Here is a 17,750-nt window from a genome sequence, read left to right as displayed (position 1 = left end):
TGCCCGCTCTGCTCCCAGCTCTGGCTCTGGTGAATTCTCTCGCCCTCCCGCGCTTCTGACTATACCCAGTGCTTGTATAAATAAATAAATAAATAAATCTTTAAAAAAAAATGTATCTTTTAGTTTAGTATTGTCCCCCCCTCTCTCTCCATAAACCAAGTTTGTTTATGTCTTTCATATAATAATGGTTTTCTTCAAATTACTATGATTGTGAATTTGCTATTTCTCCTTAAATATCCTCCTTTATCCATTTTGAAGCTGTTATTAGGATATATAAGTTGTAAATTGTCAAAATTTCTGATGCATTAAACCCTTTTTAAAGATAGTTAATGGCCATTTTAGTAATTAACTTTGCCTTACAGTTAATTTTTCTGATATTACCATGGATATACCAACTTTCTTTTGACCTTTCCAACCATCTTATTTCAACATTTCTGTGCTCTTTTGTTTTAGATATATTTCTTGTAAACAATATAACTTAGAAGAAAGTTGTTTGTTCGTTTTTTTTTTTTTTTAATTCAGGCCACCGATCATCCCTTTTTAACTAAACAGCACAGTTAAATGATTGGGATTACCAAACTACTTGGGTTTATGGTTTTCCATTGTCCCAGTTTTGTTTTTTTCTCTTTTACCCTTTTCTCCATTCTGGCAGTGTTTTTGGATCATTTACGTCTTCTCCCTATTTTATTTTCCCCTCTCCTAGGGTCTGATGGCCGGTCCTGCCATATTGCTGTGCACTGAACTAGAGACCTGCACACTGGGCCCTACTTCTGTCTTCTGGGGCTTTCCCCAATGAACACTGCTCCCATGGGCCTGGGCTATGTCTGCTTGGACAGTTGCTCACGTTTGCATAACAGCAATAGTAAGCAGTTGGAGAAAAGTTGGCTTCGTATTCATTCAGCTGGGTATGTCGGCCCAATCTGACCTCTCATTCAGCTGAGTAAGTCGGCCCAATCTGACCTCTCTTTTGCGGGTAGTTCAACTGCCATGAGTGATATCAGCTAGCATAGTCCCTGGACTTCTCAGCAGGAGAACTCTACTTTATCTTAGTATTTTTGCTAAACTGATGAAGCAAAAGCACTTGCTAATTAGTATCATTTGGTACATGGGGTACAGAAGTGTAAGTCCCTAACCCTGTTCTTGGTAAACAGAAAGTCTATTCAGAAAGAACATTCCCTGCCAAGACAACATCAAGGAAGAGAAAGGTGCGTGAGTAAGGCTGAGCTGGCGGCAGAAGGCTGGCTCGGAAAGGGCAACTGTGAGCTGGAGGGGCGGAAGCTGAGTCCAGTGAGTAGCACTGCAATAGCTTTCCTCTGCTGCATCATGCACCGTACTCTGAACAGCTGGCTATGGACCTGTCTACCACCACTGCCTCGGAAGCGCTTCTCAGACTTTCATGTGAATATGAGTCGGTGTGGGGTGGGACCTGAGATTGATTTCTGTAATATGCTGGTGTGTCCAAAGACTGTACTGTGAATAGCAAAGTGATGGGTTAGTAGTTCTCTCAGGCAGAAAACAAACTCATGCTTCATTCACTTAGAATTCCCGAAACCCAGCACATTGCCTGGCACACAGTAGGCTCAATAAATGAGGGATGAATGTACAAATGAATGAGGAGTAAGGGCGAGGAGTGTTATTCTAGGGCAAATTCTTTAGAAGGGTGACAGAAAAGAACAATGTGGATGCCTGGATGCCAGCATGGGCATCAGAAGGCTGCAGAGAACTCAGTCCATCAGGAGTACATTACGACACTATGAAAACCAAGTCTAGACATTTGCAAAGATAGTTTATATTTGAAAAGTCATTACATGTATAATCAGTATGGACTTTGGAGAGAGGACAAGGGTGATTAGAGAGGACTTAAAAGGTGAATTTTTCATTAAAGCATAAAACAGATTTTTCTTGCCAATAACTACTATGATCACACATCAAATCCTATTACTCAGACCCAGGATTTCTATATGGTGGGTGCTCACCAACTTCTGCTTTTTACATGCTATCAAGTCTTTACTCCCAGGACTGGTCTAAGCAGGCTTGAAACTAACATTCTCTTACTTTTGGATTCTCCCCTCTATATTATAAAAAACATATTACAACAAACCCACATCCCACAGGAAGCGTAATTCATTGCTGCAAAAAGAAAGTTAGGATTTTATAATTATGTTTCATGATATTTGGCTACAAGTAACATTTGATTTATGGATTCATTATAGTTTCTCAGCAGTCATCACGCACATACACCAACTCTTGTAAAGTGAGAAAACAGAACTTACGGATGGCTTTCAAGTGTAACAATATGTTTATGAATGCTAAATTTATTAATTATTAAAGTTGACATAATGTTAGGCTTTGCAGACATTTAATTAAACATTTATTCATTTCTATTTTACAGTTCTCACTTTGTATTTTTGAGCCCATAAATTTGATTTCAAGTCTTGAATATTTTTTAAATCCCTGAAAGCCCCAAAGCCTTAATCACATGCTCGTAGGATACAATGAATAAGTCAGCCAATCTCCATCCCCTGCCTGATTTCATCCTGCATCAGAAATATGATCAGTTCTTTATATGACCTTACATGCAACTGGCAAAGATGATCCCTGCATCACAGAAGAACCCACCTATGTGATATTATTGCCCTAATAGTGAATGTGGTATTTTTGCTACAAAACAAGTAGGGAGTTGCTGCTCATTTCCACGGTACCGGGACACCCACTTTCTTTGGAAATAATCTTTGCTGCCCAAGTTCTCTCTGCTGTAAGGCAGCATAAGCTCAGACACTAATTGATATGAATTTTTAAAAGATGTACTTAACAAAGCATGAAGCAGAACAAGCTATCATAGAGCCTATGTAGTCTATGGACTTCATCAGCTCTTAATTATCAGTACAATGGCAAAGTTTGCTAAAGGTCAAGAGCTCCAAATGATGAAAGAACAGCAAACTATAAAATCATTCGCATTTGCTTCTAGAAGTTACTTTAGTCTTTATCTCAGATATCATGAGGACTTGCAATACTTTAAAGCACTTTAAAATAATAGGATAACCACGTGAGGATTACATGGTCTTCTCTACTATGCTTTCCCTCAAAGCATTTTCCTGATACTCTAATATCAATAAATGAATGAATGAATGAATAAATAAATAAATAAATATCAAAAAATAAATAAATAAAACAAACAACCACAGAAAGCAGAGCAAGTGTTCTCTGAGACGCGGAGGCGGAAGAGCATCTGTGAGAGCACTGAATCCTCAGAGCAATTCTATGTGTCAGCACTGACAATGGGGTATATGGGGGTTGGGGGGTAGTCTGGAGGCCAGCAGCTGAAGAAGGTGACAGATGCAGGTTGTAATCCCAAAGCTGTATCTAAAGCCAAAACCATGTCTTTACACATCATCTCTGAAAATGGGTTGTTATTATGTGGCTCATGCCATCCTATGACAGTGGTAACATTCATTTAAAGCCTCTAGCAGACTACTGACAGGTCCTGTGTATATTGACTGATTCATTAAGTAAAGCTGGTGAAAATGTCAATATAGTCATGAATAATGGAAATCTGATTTCATTATTGATATTTAATATTAATTAAAATCAATTTAATGTGGATATGAATTTTGTTTCTCCCATTCCAGAGTTTATTCAACTTTCTTGCATGTTAAGAATCATTTTTCATGCAATAATTTTATTAGACACCACTAATTTAATTTGCTATTAGTTAAATACATTACTGTAACGTGCATGCTTTCTTAAAATAGCAGCTAGAGTTATTATTACTGAAATAATTCTTCTTTAAAAGCCCCATTTGTAAGTCTATTTTAGGCATGACTTTTGAACTTAATTTTGATCTGTGTTTACTGTGTATCACCAGTCTTCTATTTATAGCCAGGGATTAACATTCCCATGTTCCCTTTGACCTATTATTCCCAAGATGTAATTCCTTCACTGAGACCTAATTAAATGTAAATTAAAGTATTTAAGAATCCAATTACTTACATGAAGTGATGTGGTCTATGGTTTGTAAGAATGTGAATGTTTTCTTAAAGAACTGAAAGCTGACTTTATTTACCCACAATTATGTTTTGTGTAATACTGAAGATCATATTAGCCTTGTGTGATATAAAAGCTGTAAAAAAGCAACTGACCCATTGGAGCAGTATGTAAACCTTCAAAGGATTATTGTCTTACTGCCCTTGGGCTAACACGATACCATATAATAGAATACCACACAATGAGTACCATATATATAAAACAGAATACTAGTGGCTGAAAAACAACATAACATATTTCTTACTGTTTTGGAGGCTGGAAGTTCACGATCAAGGTGCCAGCAGATTCTGCGTCTGGTGAGGACCTGCTTGCTAGTTCATAAATGTCTCTTTTGTTGTGTCCTGACCTGGTGGAAGGGAAAAGCAAACTCTCTGGGGTCTCTTTTAAAGGACATAATCCCGTGCTTAAAGGCTCGGCCCTCATGATTTAATTACCCCTTGGGGGCCCCACCCCACTCCCAAATACCATCAGACTAGGGATGAATTTCCCAGATATGAATTTTGGAGAGATACAAACATTCAGTCCATAGGGGTTACATTGTACCTTTTAAATGTTTATTGAGGGCCTCCCCGGTGGCGCAGCGGTTGAGCGCTGGGTTGCGAAGCTGCCCGCGGCCTCTGCGGCGCCGGTTCGATCCCCGGATGTTTCCCAGCCACCGGAGGAGGGTCCCGCATGGCGCGCAGACCTCTCCTGCCGCCCGCTGCTCTCCTCAGCAGTGTACTTCAGTCCTTCTGCCTGCTCTGCTCCCCGCTCTGGCTCTGGTGAATTCTCTCACCCTCCCGCGCTTCTGACTGTACCCAGTGCATGTATAAACAAAACAAACAAACAAACAAACAAAGAAAAACATGCCTCTATTAAAAAAAAATTAAAAAAATTAAATGTTTATTGACAGGCTAGGTATGAGAATAAACTCCACAGAAGTTACTTAATAGAGGATGGTATTTACCTAGAATGAACCTAGGAGAACAGACTCTGTTCAATACCCCCTCTCTCCTTTATCCCTAAAGACTCATTTTCCCAGTCCTTCCTGGAGTGAAGTGTGACCGTGACACCAAGATTATATGTGTGTTATGTAAGCCATTCTTTTCGGGGGGTGCTGAAAAAATACCTGCTCATGATAAAAATGGCAAGGGCTTAGCTGACCCTCTTACTGCCTTGAATGTGAAGTCTGAACCCAAAGGCTCACCTGGTGGCCGCTCACCAACAAGCATCACAGCCATTGCTGGGCTTGACACGAGCCACAAAGCACACGCTAGCAACCATCTGCCACCTCTAGATTGCTTGATGTGTGAGAAAAAATTCTGAAAGACACTCTGAGCTGTTCTGTGATGTGCAACTGAATGCATTCTTGAACGCTACACTTGTGAACTTTCCTCGAAAGACTTTGGCACTCAAAGCGTGGTCGGTGCACCAGTAGCCTCAGTGCCACCCAGGATAAAGTTGTAGAATCTCGGCCCACCTCAGACACTCTCAATCACATATAGAATAGCAGTAATTTTTCCAAACAAGGAATTACTGGGAAATGGGGGGAAGGAAGGGTGCTTAGTCTCAAACATTTGTCTGTATGTCACCTTCTATGCACCAGGCAACATCTAAATGTATATTGCAGTTTATCTTCACTGTATCATTCAAAGCTCAGATATAGTAAGCATGCAGTCACTGATCCACTTGATATAGGTGAGGAAGGGAGGCTTAACAAAGTGAAATGATTTCCAGAGCCATCCAGACAGAGATGCTTTTGAACCGTGGTCTTCCTGACTTCAAAGTTCATCTCTTCCTGCTATACCATGCTGACTCTGGCTACAGGCTGAAAGGAGGTGGGAAATGGATACAACACTCGAAGGAAGGGAAGATGTGTTTTAATGGTGAGGCACCAAAAGAATGAACTGCTAAGGTCTGCATCTCAGGGCGGAGTTTGGATGATAAGGGAGCTCAAAGGTTCATGGAGAAAAAGAGAACAAGATGGGGAAACATGGGGAGAAGGGAGTTTACACTGTAAAGGGCAAATTACAGGCATACACAATTTGGATGAAAAACTGAAACTGCTAAGGATAAAGAAGCAACCAACATTATGAAATTGACTAGCTCTGAAATTCTCAGCCAGAATACGAAACTCACAGTTGTTTTGTTTTGTTTTGTTTTTTCCTGGCACAAAGTCCAAGAGATCATTTCTTATCTGAAACATTCGTTTTTGTTCATATTCATAGACAGTCCTGCTGACTATGCCATTGGCTTAGCATAGCACATCTGGCCACATGTGGGCAATCTGAACTGCCTAAAACGGTGTTGGTTCACATAACCTACTAAAACACAGTGGAATCAGCAAGCACTAGGACATATTTATTGTTCCTTAAGAATGATTATGTTCAGTGGGGATGACCGTGAGGGAACTTCTGGGCCCAGATGTAGTGGACAGTCCCTGACACTGTGTGGATGAAGGGAGGCCCTTGTTCCAAAAAACCTTGGCTCCTTCAGCAAAAACATCAACAGAAACCAACAAAGAAACTTCCTGCTGACCTCCACTGGGAAGGTGATAACTCGCCTCCAACTTGTACTTGGGTCAAAATCTCCATCACTAGAGATCCTCTTATCTAGCTTAGAAAACAGAGTGAAGAATCATCCCCAGAAAAGCTCCACTCAGTAAATGTTTTATAAAACTCAGAGGAGACTTCTCTTTCCCACTGGTAGCTGAGTGTTTACTCAGCCAAGATAAATGGAGCTTCCTAAGACACTGTTTGGATAGGGCTGTTTTCTTGCTTTAAAAAAAAAGTGCAATCCAAATGTGCCCCCAACCCCCAGGCATCTTCTTTCCCATCATCCTCTTTTATTATTTGCACCATGACTATCTTGATCTAGAATGGTCTTGATAATTTGTCTCCTGGCTTCTCATCTGTCTTCCCTCTTCTCCAGGGCAGCAGGGACTTTGAGACACTTAGCCCCGGCTGCATGATTAGCTCCTGGGTGTGCCCGGTGCTTCATAAGTATGTAGTGAATGAACAAATGAATCATGTCCAATACCAGGAAGATAAACTCTAAACTCATCCCTATTTTCACAATCAAGACCTGCCATGAGCTGACTCTTACCTCAGCTTCCCAGGTTTGCTCTTTCCCTCCTCTAGCTTTTGGCCCCAGCCACACTTGACCCTGCCATTGGCCCACCAATAGGACTTCCTCCCCACCCAGGTCTTCTCATGAGTCCCCAAACCTGCAGACCTTCCTTACTCTCTGCCTGCCTATGGCTTACTGACAGCTTTCCTTCTTTGTGAAGTCATTCCAACTCCTTCCACACCCACTTGCTCTTCTCTGTACATGGTATCTGTTCACTCCATGTACTGGGCAATCCAGTATGTTCTGCTTGAAGTTGTCTCCTCCTCTCATACTGATATAGTTCACCTTATCAGTTTACTATGTTATCTCAATTTTCTATTTTGTTCTAGCATGTATATACTAGACATCCATAGTTTTTTTTCACTTTGCTTTTCAAATAGCAAGTTGCACAGGGTTTTGATAGAGCAGATTTGTAAAATAGATATTAATTGAATAATAGATTGAATTTACTAATACTTAGAAGGTACAGTTATAAGGGCCTGGGGAAGAAATTCCTTGTGATATGGGAATGTTAAGGTAGTAATAACAGAGGAATTGTCTTTTGACTGGTGTTACCCAATAGACCAGGGAAAAAAATAAATTTCCTTTCAAAGGTCGCACTGAAAAACAAACAATTCTCAAAAAGACACTTCCCATGCCATTTCACACAGCTTGTTAGACTGACCCGCTCTCATGGAGTCCTGTGACTAAGTTCTCCTCTTGTCTTCTGCCAAAGGCATACGTAGGAATTTACCCATGCATTATGATGAACATCTAAAAGCTCTGCTATCTATTCATCTTTGGTTTTTACATTTTAATTAGAATGCCAAAATGAATTTCCAAAAGAGAAAGAGAAATAGGAGAAAAAAGAAAAAAGAATGCCTTGATTTTCTGATGTCAGAACCTTCACATGTCATGCATTATCACTATTGGTTAAAGAAATTAAAATATTATAAATAAAACCAAAGTTTAGAAAGTTTTCTCAAAAACAGAAGTGTGAGAATGGCAATTGAAGATTAGTCTAATGAAGGAAATCATTCCACAAATACTTACTGAGTATCTAACATGTTTAAGGTGTGGTGAGAAGGAGGAGGGTTCCTGGGGAACAAAAGAGAGAGTGAAATTGCCCCCAGTCACTATTTCCATAACTCTCATCTGGCCAAGGATCATTCAGTTGTCACCTCCCACTTCTCCCAGCATGTGGATGCTCACTAAGCATTTTTAGGATAATGCTGGACTGATGTGCTGCCACTTTCCTCCGCCTCGACAGTCATTGCTTTGGTCCATGGTCTTATTTTCAACCACATGGACAAAAAGATGGTTCCTCACTGGGATTTCACAGAGCCTCAAATCCCCTTCTCTAACCCATGCTTTTCATGGCTACCTGAAGTATTTTTCTGAAATACATACCTATATGTGTCAACTTCCTGATTAAAATCAGCCAATGGCTTCCCCTTATCTGCAAGATCAATTCCACCCCTTTACAAAGCATATAGAGCCTCCAAACCTAGCCACAGCCCACCCAGTTGACTCCCCTGGAGAGGGCATACATTTCCCCACATCTGACCATAGAACTCTTCTTCGCCCAGTCCCTATCTCAATAGTTCCCCCCCCACCCTTGCCTCCCAAGCCCTCTTCTCAGTTTACTCAATGTCACTGCAGATTTTTCTCTTTGCCTATCTTCCCTTCATTCATCACGAGTGAGCAGACATGAGGCACCAAATCGCTCCATTGTTCCAGCAAACCTTAAAGTCAACAAAGGTTTGAACCTGTATCACAGCTTAAAAGAGGAAATAAATTTGGAGATTGCTTCAAGGTCACCTAGTCAATTGCTTCATTTTATAAATGTTATATACGGGGAAACAGAAGCACAGAACATGAGCTCTTCTTAGAGGCTCCATTGATATTGACCCTACCACACACTGAGTTCCTTCCAGGATTCAAGACTCTCATAGGCTTTTAAAATAACTCCCTCCAAAGTCCTGATGTTCAGGAGCAGAGTGGGGCTATGCCCTGAGGATAGTGAGTTCTCAGTTTGTGTCTAGCTAACAGGGAAGAGTGACTGGGCACCCAGTGAGGCAGGATAAAATCATCATGGCCCCGTCCTTTCTGAACCTGAGGGAGCATTTGCTAAGTCTGAAAGGGAACTGGAGAATGTCAACAAAAACTGTCCATTGGTTTGTATGGCCCAAAGGTTGACCAAGGAAGAAGGCTCAAAGGTAGTCATTAGTGAAACAGGATGTAATTCCATACATGGACCATTATTTTCACTCTGCCTGAAGTAGCTGTGTATGAAATAGCAGACTATAAATAATACAGCTTCATCTGTTCCTTAATTTTCTGATAGTTTTGTTTTTTAATAAAGTTCATGCAGACTTGAAAATCACATTTTTTATATTTCATATTGCAGGGGAGAACAGACTATTCTGTGGTAATATTCTGTAAAGGGTTTAACTTTTCAATCTAGGGTGCAGTCAAAAAAAAATCATACCAGGCATCTTAACAGAAAGAATTCAATATCGGGAATTGGCTGACCAGGTGTTGGAGCACTGAAGGGCCCTCAGAGCAGACATGGTAACAGCAGGGAGTAGCTCCACCCTTGGGCTGAGAGACTAAAGGGAAGCCTGGGGTTGTCAGGGGAGGAGCTACAGAGCACTGGGACCCAGGCTTTTGAAGAGGGGTCATGGTTGGTGGCTGGTTCTGAGAATATGAAAAAAAAGAAGAAAAAAACATGGAAACTTGAAACAATGGCCATGGCCAGGTGAAGAGCAGCTGCCAGCGGGACAGTGGCCTGAGCAAGTGGCAAACAGTGGAGATACAGTGGAGAGCAAGCCTCTTCTGCCTTCTCCTGGCAGTCTCCCAGCAGCATCCCCCTCCCCCACCCTGCTTTTGTCCAATCCTAACAGGGAGGCAACTGGCAAAAGAGAAAGGCAACGTGCAGATTCTCAGTCCCAACATCCCAGAGAAGAGTGCAGAGGAGGACCTGGTTGTCTGAGAGACAACAGCCTAATGATGGGCACACAGTCGTGTTTTGGTCCATGTTTAGGTATCAGAAAAATTCTCGTGTAGAAAACAAATGTCTGCAAGTCTAAATTACAAAAATCTATCACAATTCACATAGTTGAGAACCATCACATGAATACAACGTTGATGAAACTTTTTTTTTAAAGGACTATCAGTGTTCTTTATTTATTTTTAAAGATTTATTTATTTATTTATTTATACAAACACTGGGTATAGTCAGAAGTGCGGGAGGGTGAAAGAATTCACCAGAGCAGGGAACAGAACAGGCAGACTGACAAAACACACTGCTGAGGGAGCAGCGGGCCTGGCAGGAGAGGTCTGTCGCGCCATGTGGGACTCTCGCTGGTGGCCGGGGATCGAACCGGCACTGCAGAAGCTGCGGGCAGCCTCGCAGCCCAGTGCTCAACCACTGCGCCACCAGGGGAGGCCCTTGATGAAATGTTTTTGATGATAAAAAGAAATGAGAAGTGGGATTCTCATTTTTACCCTCCCTCACTCGAGTAGCCTCTGCTAACTCTGTGGGACATTTGTAACTGGTTTTCCACATCCTGTTGGCTTCATGTTGGAGGCATGATTTCTTATCTTTGGGGAGGCCATTCCAATATTTGGGTAGGGTTTCTCATCTATGCTTATAACTAGACAGAGAAGATTTCTGAATCTGAGTGTACTTTGTTGCATTCCCAAGTACAAAGCTCAAATACCAAGTTATGGGTTTTATCTGCCCCATACTATTTATCTTGGGCTTTTGCGGTTGGAAGCCAGAGTTCTAAGATGTCTGAGTTGTGAAAACTCTCAAAGTAGAACACATTTTTTTAAAAGGTAGGTGAAAATGTAACAGGGTGGTCCCCAGGAAAGGGGGAGGTTCCAGGTTTCCTGCCCCACCCAAAAGGAGGGTGGAGCTGAGCAGAGAGAAGAAGCTGCAGAGGAGACTGAGAAGGAAGGAAGCAGGATGGAGCCAGAAGGAGACCTGGAGGAGGCACATGGAATGGAAAGACACGTGAGGAAACTGCGCTTGCCTTTTGGTCGTGGACGGGGTGACACAGATGTGGGTGAGACCCGTGGGGTGGGGACCATGGCAGCTTTTATCTTGATTTTAATTTTGCTCTTTTCCTTCCGGGCTTGTCTGGTTGTTTCTGACCCTTTTCTGTGGGTCCCACTGGAAGATGCTTTGGACTTGGGGCAGGCTTTGGGGCCTTGCTCTGGGCCGATCCCATCTGGATGGAGTTTTACCCACGAGGGGACAGGTCACTTTGGGTGCTGGATTTAGAAACTAGATTCTTTGCCTTTCCTGTCTTGTTTCCTAGTTGTATTGAAGTTCCTTCCCACTAAAGTCTCCTATGTTTTGTGTTGATGCGGAGGATGGCAGAACCCATTTAGAGCAGGCAGGTTTGCGGGGTTTGGGCTGCCCCTCTCCCTGCCTTGTAACAAAAGTAGAAAATAATTTCTCTAACAATTTAGATTTTAGTAAAGGAAACATTAAATACAAATAATAAAAATGCAGGAAGTTTTTTGCTCTATGTAGTCAAATACCTAAGACTGAAATAATTGTAGCTAATCTTTGAAATGTTTGTCTCTTTTTTTCTTACATGTGCTTTCAAGAGAAAATCCAACAGAAATAAATACAGCACAAGGAAAATGGAGGCTTTCAAGCGTATCTGATTAGGTAAACTAATAACTAATTTTGCTTAAATTCGCTCAAATATGGAAAGAGAGTTGTTTATCCCAACAGAGCTGTTCCAGACAATGAATGAACACAGCCGGTATTAACAGCCATAAATAGTTCAGTCAACAGCACGGCTCTGTTCACTGATGGTGTTCAAACAGTTGCTGCCCAAGGAGATGTGTTTTCTCCCCCTTCCTTTTCCTCCCTTCCTCTATTTCTAGTGCCCAACACAAGCTGACATGGGCTCCTGGGCCCTATCTCAATGTGTGGCGGCTCCAACAAACAATTGTTAAGGGTTTGGTCCTACACGAGCGGCCCCTCCCTTACTTCAGGTGTTAGTCACAAATGGGAGGTTTCCGTGACCCCCAACTTGTGTTTAATTTGCTAGACTGGATCAAAAAGCTCAGAGGAACATTTTCCTTACTGGATCACTGGTGATCATGAAAGGATATAACCCAGGAACAGCCAGATTGGAGCGGGCCACAGGACAAGGTATGGGGCATGGGTGCGGAGCCCCCACACCCTCTCCAGGGGCGCCTCTCTCCCAGATTCTCCAAGTGTTCGCCACCCAGAAGCTCTCCAAATGGGGGCCTTTTGGGTTTTTATGGCAGCCTCATTAGGTAGATGTGACTGATTCCACCTCCAGCCTTTCTTCCTTCCCAGGAGGTGGAGGGTGAGGCAGTGTCAACCCTCTAATCTCCAGGTTGGTTCCCTGGCAACCAGCCCCCATCCTTAGAGGGGGTCCAAAAGTCACCTCATTAGCATAACAGGAGACATCTGGGTTACTCTTATCTCTTAGGAAATTCCTAGGGTCTTGGGAGCCTCCAGCTGGGAACTGTGGAGAAAGACCCAATAAATGCAAGAGAAAAATATCTGAATGACTAAATATGCATTTTTCTTATAAATCATACCATAGCCACACTCAATGTGGAAAATTTACAAAGTAACCAAAATAGCAAAGAAACAAATCTTAAAAATCAAATGGTATTACAGTATTTCCCTTTTGTCCAGCTTTTTTTCTGTCCCATATCTTTGTCAATGTATTCATTTATCAAAAAAGCATAGCTATGAATTGGGACCATCCTTTAAGTTTTATAGCTGCATTTTTTAATGGAACATTGTAGTAAGTCCATTTTCTCATGAGGTTAAAAATGCCTCTAAAAGCGAAAGAAAGTCTTCTCAGCGTGTTCGTGTTGGAGGAATACTATGCTCAAGCAAGTGTTTCTGGCTTTTTCCTGTTAAGTGTTAGCGTTCATGAAGTTAAGCATCTTTGCTGATTTATTCAGCATTCCTTTGATTTTTAAATTAAGTTCAAAATTTACTTTAATAAGTCTCTAATGTTCTTTACTAGGTTCTCGTCTTTATTTTCTATATCAAAGCAAGGCTGAGACCTGGGAGTTTGTAAGCACCCCTTATGCAAAAAGTTACCTCCGTGCTGGGCACGTGGTCAGGTGTCAATGAAAGTCTTCTTTTTACAGTTCTCATGACAATTCAATTTGAAACTTCAGCTTTGAGGATGAAAGAAACTTCACAAAAGGGGTACTAATGCGAATTCTTTTCACAGGAGGAGCAAGCGCTCCTCCAGGCTGGGGCTCCTCACCCTCAGAGCCACTGAATCTTGAAACTGAGTGATTCAAGGTTGGAGACTGACCTGTACGTACTCATACTCTCTACTACATTTAACCAGCTCCCCCATCTCTACAACCAGTGGTACCCCCTCAACACATGGCCATCACCACCAAACTTGTCCCAGGACATGGCCAACCTAGGGGGCAGAACCTTCCCACTAGGAGAACCAGGTCACTCTGTGTGAAGCACAAATTTCTCTCTGAAGACCTGTCATCTCCAAGCCTGCGGCAGAAGGGTTTAACCCTAAAATCGCTGTTCTAGAGAGGCAAGGTGGCCTTTTGTCCTTCGAAGTCTCTCAAGCTTCCTCCTGTTTTTCGTGAGATACAAAATTGTGGACGGTGCCAGTTCTAGTCACCAGACACATCTGAGCAAACAGACGTGGACAAAGGAGGCAAATAACGAAGATACCTGGCAGAAAGTGTGCGTGTCTGGAACTTGAAACACCCTCCCATTCTCATCAAAAACCCAGGACTGGACCTCATGATTCTGGTACAAGGAACGAAAAGAAAATGATCCATGAAGAACACACAGCCTCCTTTCTCTCCCTAATCACCTTTTTGTGCAGTATAAAGATCATGAGTTACTTTGCTATTAATAGCAATATAGAATTAAGCAAGAAAAACTTATAAATTTAAGTGACCAATAAAACTAATATATCTGGAATACATAAACAGTTTTTTACTTTAAGGAAACACATAATATGGCATTGTTTTAAAAAAAATAAAGAAGTGGGCAGTAAAGTTCTGTTTGTAGACTATCTGTTCCCTATGCTCTTGGGGGAAATATCTGAAAAGAAAGAACAGAGATGAGGGGCAAAATAGATTTTGTTCCCTTTAAAATCAAACCTTATTATTTTAATGACTACTTGTTGGGAGCCCGTATGAGTTCCTCACAGTGATTCGGAAATAGAGAATCTAGGGTTCTGCCAACAAAAATCATTGTTAAGTGTCTCAGACCAGGCAGTTAAAGGGTTTTTTTCATGTTTCAGAAGCTGCTTTGAATATTACATCTGGAGAAGAAAGGAGAAGGCACTTTGGAGGATCAATATATGTGATATTTGTGTTCACTCTTCAGTTTAAACAAGAGGGTATATAGTTTGGGGGTGGATATGTTGTCTTGAACCAGTGAATTAAGAGAAAAGATCTATTAGATCTCAAGAGAAGAATGTCACCCAAGAAGTTTCTATCTTGTCTAGCTCATCCTGCAGAGCTAAAGAACATTCAGGCTGGCAGCTCAGCATCACCCATCCCTACACAGGCCAGTCCTAACTTGTCTGGCATCACGAAGGGACGAGGGTGGCTGCTGTCACCAGTCTCTCTAGTGTCTCCTCAAGTGAATTCCTAGCCACAGTTACCTTTTGGGAGCCAGCCTGCGGACCATTCCACTTCGGCGGAACTTGACAATCTTTTAAGATCCTCTTCCAGGACACTGAAACTGGAGGGTGCTCTTTTTTCTACTTCAGTCCACAGTTTGAACCCCTGCCCATAAAGTGGGTCATAACGTCCTTGTCCCCCCAGTGGACCTTGTAATTTGGACAACTGCTTACCCTTCTAGTCAGACCTAGAGACAAGAAATCCCTCAAAATCAGTTACCTTTAAAGCTGTGATCCTCAAACCACCTTCACTAACAACAGAATCAAATGACATCAGAATCAAATGTAAAGCTGGTAAAACTATGTGGGGTCATCAAATTGCTGAGGCAGACTCCATAACAATGTGGCTTGGGTGTTTGCCTCTTTAGCAAGTATTCTAGATGACTTTTTGTAAATTGCAAGGGGGAGGGTGATCCCTACTTTAAACATTACTTACTCCTGAGCTGTCCCCACCTCCCCAAAAGCTAAGCTTTGGGCCTCAGCCTGTTTCCCCACAGAGACTGTTCTGAGTTTGGCATGATTTATAGGATATCTAAATTCATTCTGCTTACAGTGTTCTTTTTAGATTATTCTTTTTTTTTAAAATAATAAATTTTATTGTTATATTCCCCATACAATTGCAGCCCCCCCATTCTGACCCCGATCCCTCCCCTCCCGCCCCCGCCCCCCTAAAAGTGTCTCTGGTTCATAGTTTTTTGTTGATTTTGATTTTCACTTTCTTATAGTTATTCATTTTCCTGGTCCCTTATTCAAGTTTTCTAGATTCCTGCTATGAGTGAGACCATCCGGTATTTTTCTTTTTCTTTTTGGGTTATTTCGCTGAGCATGATCCCTTCCAGCGCCATCCATGTTGCTGCAAATTGCATGTGTTTATCTTTTTTGAATGCTGAGTAATATTCCATGGTATATATGGACCACATCTTCTTGATCCAGTCATCTATTTTTGGGCATTTGGGTTGTTTCCAAAGCTTAGCTATTGTAAACAGTGCTGCTGTAAACATAGGGGTGCAGGTGTTCTTTGGAATTGATGTTTCTGTGTCTTTTGGGTAAATACCTAGGAGTGGAATTGCTGGATCCTGTGGAAGCTCTATGTTTAGTAGGTCCAGAAATCTCCACACAGCTTTCCATAGTGGTTGGACCAGTTTGCACTCCCACCAACAGTGCAGAAGAGTTCCTTTTTCTCCACACCCTCGCCAACATTTGTTGTTGCTAGTTTTTTTAATATGTGCCATTCTCACTGGTGTGAGATGGTATCTCATGGTAGTTTTGATTTGCATTTCCCTGATGACAAGTGATGTTGAACATTTTTTCATATGCCTGTTGGCCATTTGCATTTCCTCTTCAGAGAAGTTTCTTTTTAGCTCTTCTGCCCATTTTTTGACTGGATTATTTTCTTTGTTGTTGTTGAGTCTCATCAGCTCTTTGCAGATTTTTGTGATCAGTCCTTTATCATACTAATTCAACTCATCAGTCAGTTCAGTAAAGTGGCAGGATACAAAATCAACACGCAAAAGTCAGTAGCCTTCCTATACACAAACAATAAATCTGAAGAAGAAGAAATCAAAAAAACCATCCCTTTTGTTATTGAAACAAAAAAAATCAAATATTTGGGAATAAATCTAACAAAAGAGGTAAAGGACCTATACAAAGAAAACTATAAAACACTGTTAAAAGAAATAGAAGAAGACACAAAGAAATGGAAAGACATCCCCTGCTCATGGATTGGAAGAATAAACATTATTAAAATGGCCATCCTTCCAAAAGCAATATACAGATTCAATGCTATTCCAATCAAAATTTCAATGTCATTCTTTTTAGATTATTCATAAGGTCACCTCGGTAAGTAAACGCGGACAAACCTTGAACTATTATTGGAGTCGCCATCTGGTGGCCAAAATAGGAAATGGCTTGCTGCGAGGAAACGTTAGGTTTTTAAAACTGGGGGAATTTTAAATATTCCCGTGGTATCTGAAGGTACATGGCAATCGCAGTCTCTCTTTTTTATCTTGTGTGTTTTACATTTTTCTTTATATCAGCAGAGAATTTTGACACACAGCTGTGGAGTGTACTTGCATTTCAAACAGGAATGACTTCAATTTGATGATCTAGTCCAGCAAACTTTTTCTGTAAAGGGCCAGATAGTAAATATTTGAGATTTTGTGGGCCATATGGTCTCTGCTGCAATTACTCAGCGCTGTCATTTGTGGATGAAAGCAGTCACAGACAACATGTATACAAATGGGCAGGGTGTGGCCCAATAAATCTGTTCATGGACACCAAAATTTGAGTTTCATTGCCAGTTTCACATGTCACAAAATACTATTCATATTTTTCAACTATTTAGAAATAAAAAACACAATCTCATCTCATGCGCCTTGCCCATACAGACAGCAGCAGGATTTGCCTATAAGTGAGAATTTGCCAGCTCCTGGTCTCGCCTAATGACTGGCCTACCCACTGCCTGCCCTTGGGTGGCTCACAAAGGGCACCCGCTACACATTTGCACTGTGTGACTTCTGTTTGTGTCTCCACATATTAAAAATATGTGGGAGTGTGAGCTAATGTTCCATCTGGTCTAGAAACTTCAAACCCTGTAGAACTCCATGAGTGACAACTATGAGAAGCAAATAATCAGGCTGAGTCCAGGTCCCCTACAGAAGATCATCTCTTTTAAAGATGAGCTCACAGACAAAATTTACATGTGAGATCTAATGCCATGAGAAATAACAAGGACAGATAATAGATGAATCTGATTTGGTCATTCTAAAAAAGAATTCAATAAACGAGTTAAATAGTAAACAATTGTGAATTAGAAAAGAGATCTGGAGAAAAAATCATAGTGAAAAAGTGTCAAGACACACACATTGCAAAGTAGAAGCTAAGAAAACAGCTGAAATGCTGAGCTCCAACTCACAAACAGGAGTTACAGCT

General features: G+C 41.4%; 1 protein-coding gene across 1 annotated transcript in view; it reads right to left on the bottom strand.

Annotated features, from left to right (window-relative positions):
• ARHGAP6 (Rho GTPase activating protein 6) overlaps positions 1–4,329 on the bottom strand; it is a 408,409-nt gene extending 404,080 nt beyond the window's left edge. The window contains exon 1 of the mRNA XM_054695857.1: positions 4,289–4,329. The gene's annotated coding sequence lies outside the window, so the exon portion shown is untranslated. The remainder of the gene's footprint in view (positions 1–4,288) is intronic.
• Between the last annotated feature and the right edge of the window lie 13,421 nt (positions 4,330–17,750).

This window comes from Talpa occidentalis, unplaced genomic scaffold (assembly GCF_014898055.3).
Source record: "Talpa occidentalis isolate TD23 unplaced genomic scaffold, MPIMG_talOcc4v2.1 talOcc4.15, whole genome shotgun sequence".
NCBI lineage: Eukaryota > Metazoa > Chordata > Mammalia > Eulipotyphla > Talpidae > Talpa > Talpa occidentalis.
Note: the sequence above shows the minus strand (reverse complement) of the source record. Positions and strands in the feature narration are given on the sequence as shown.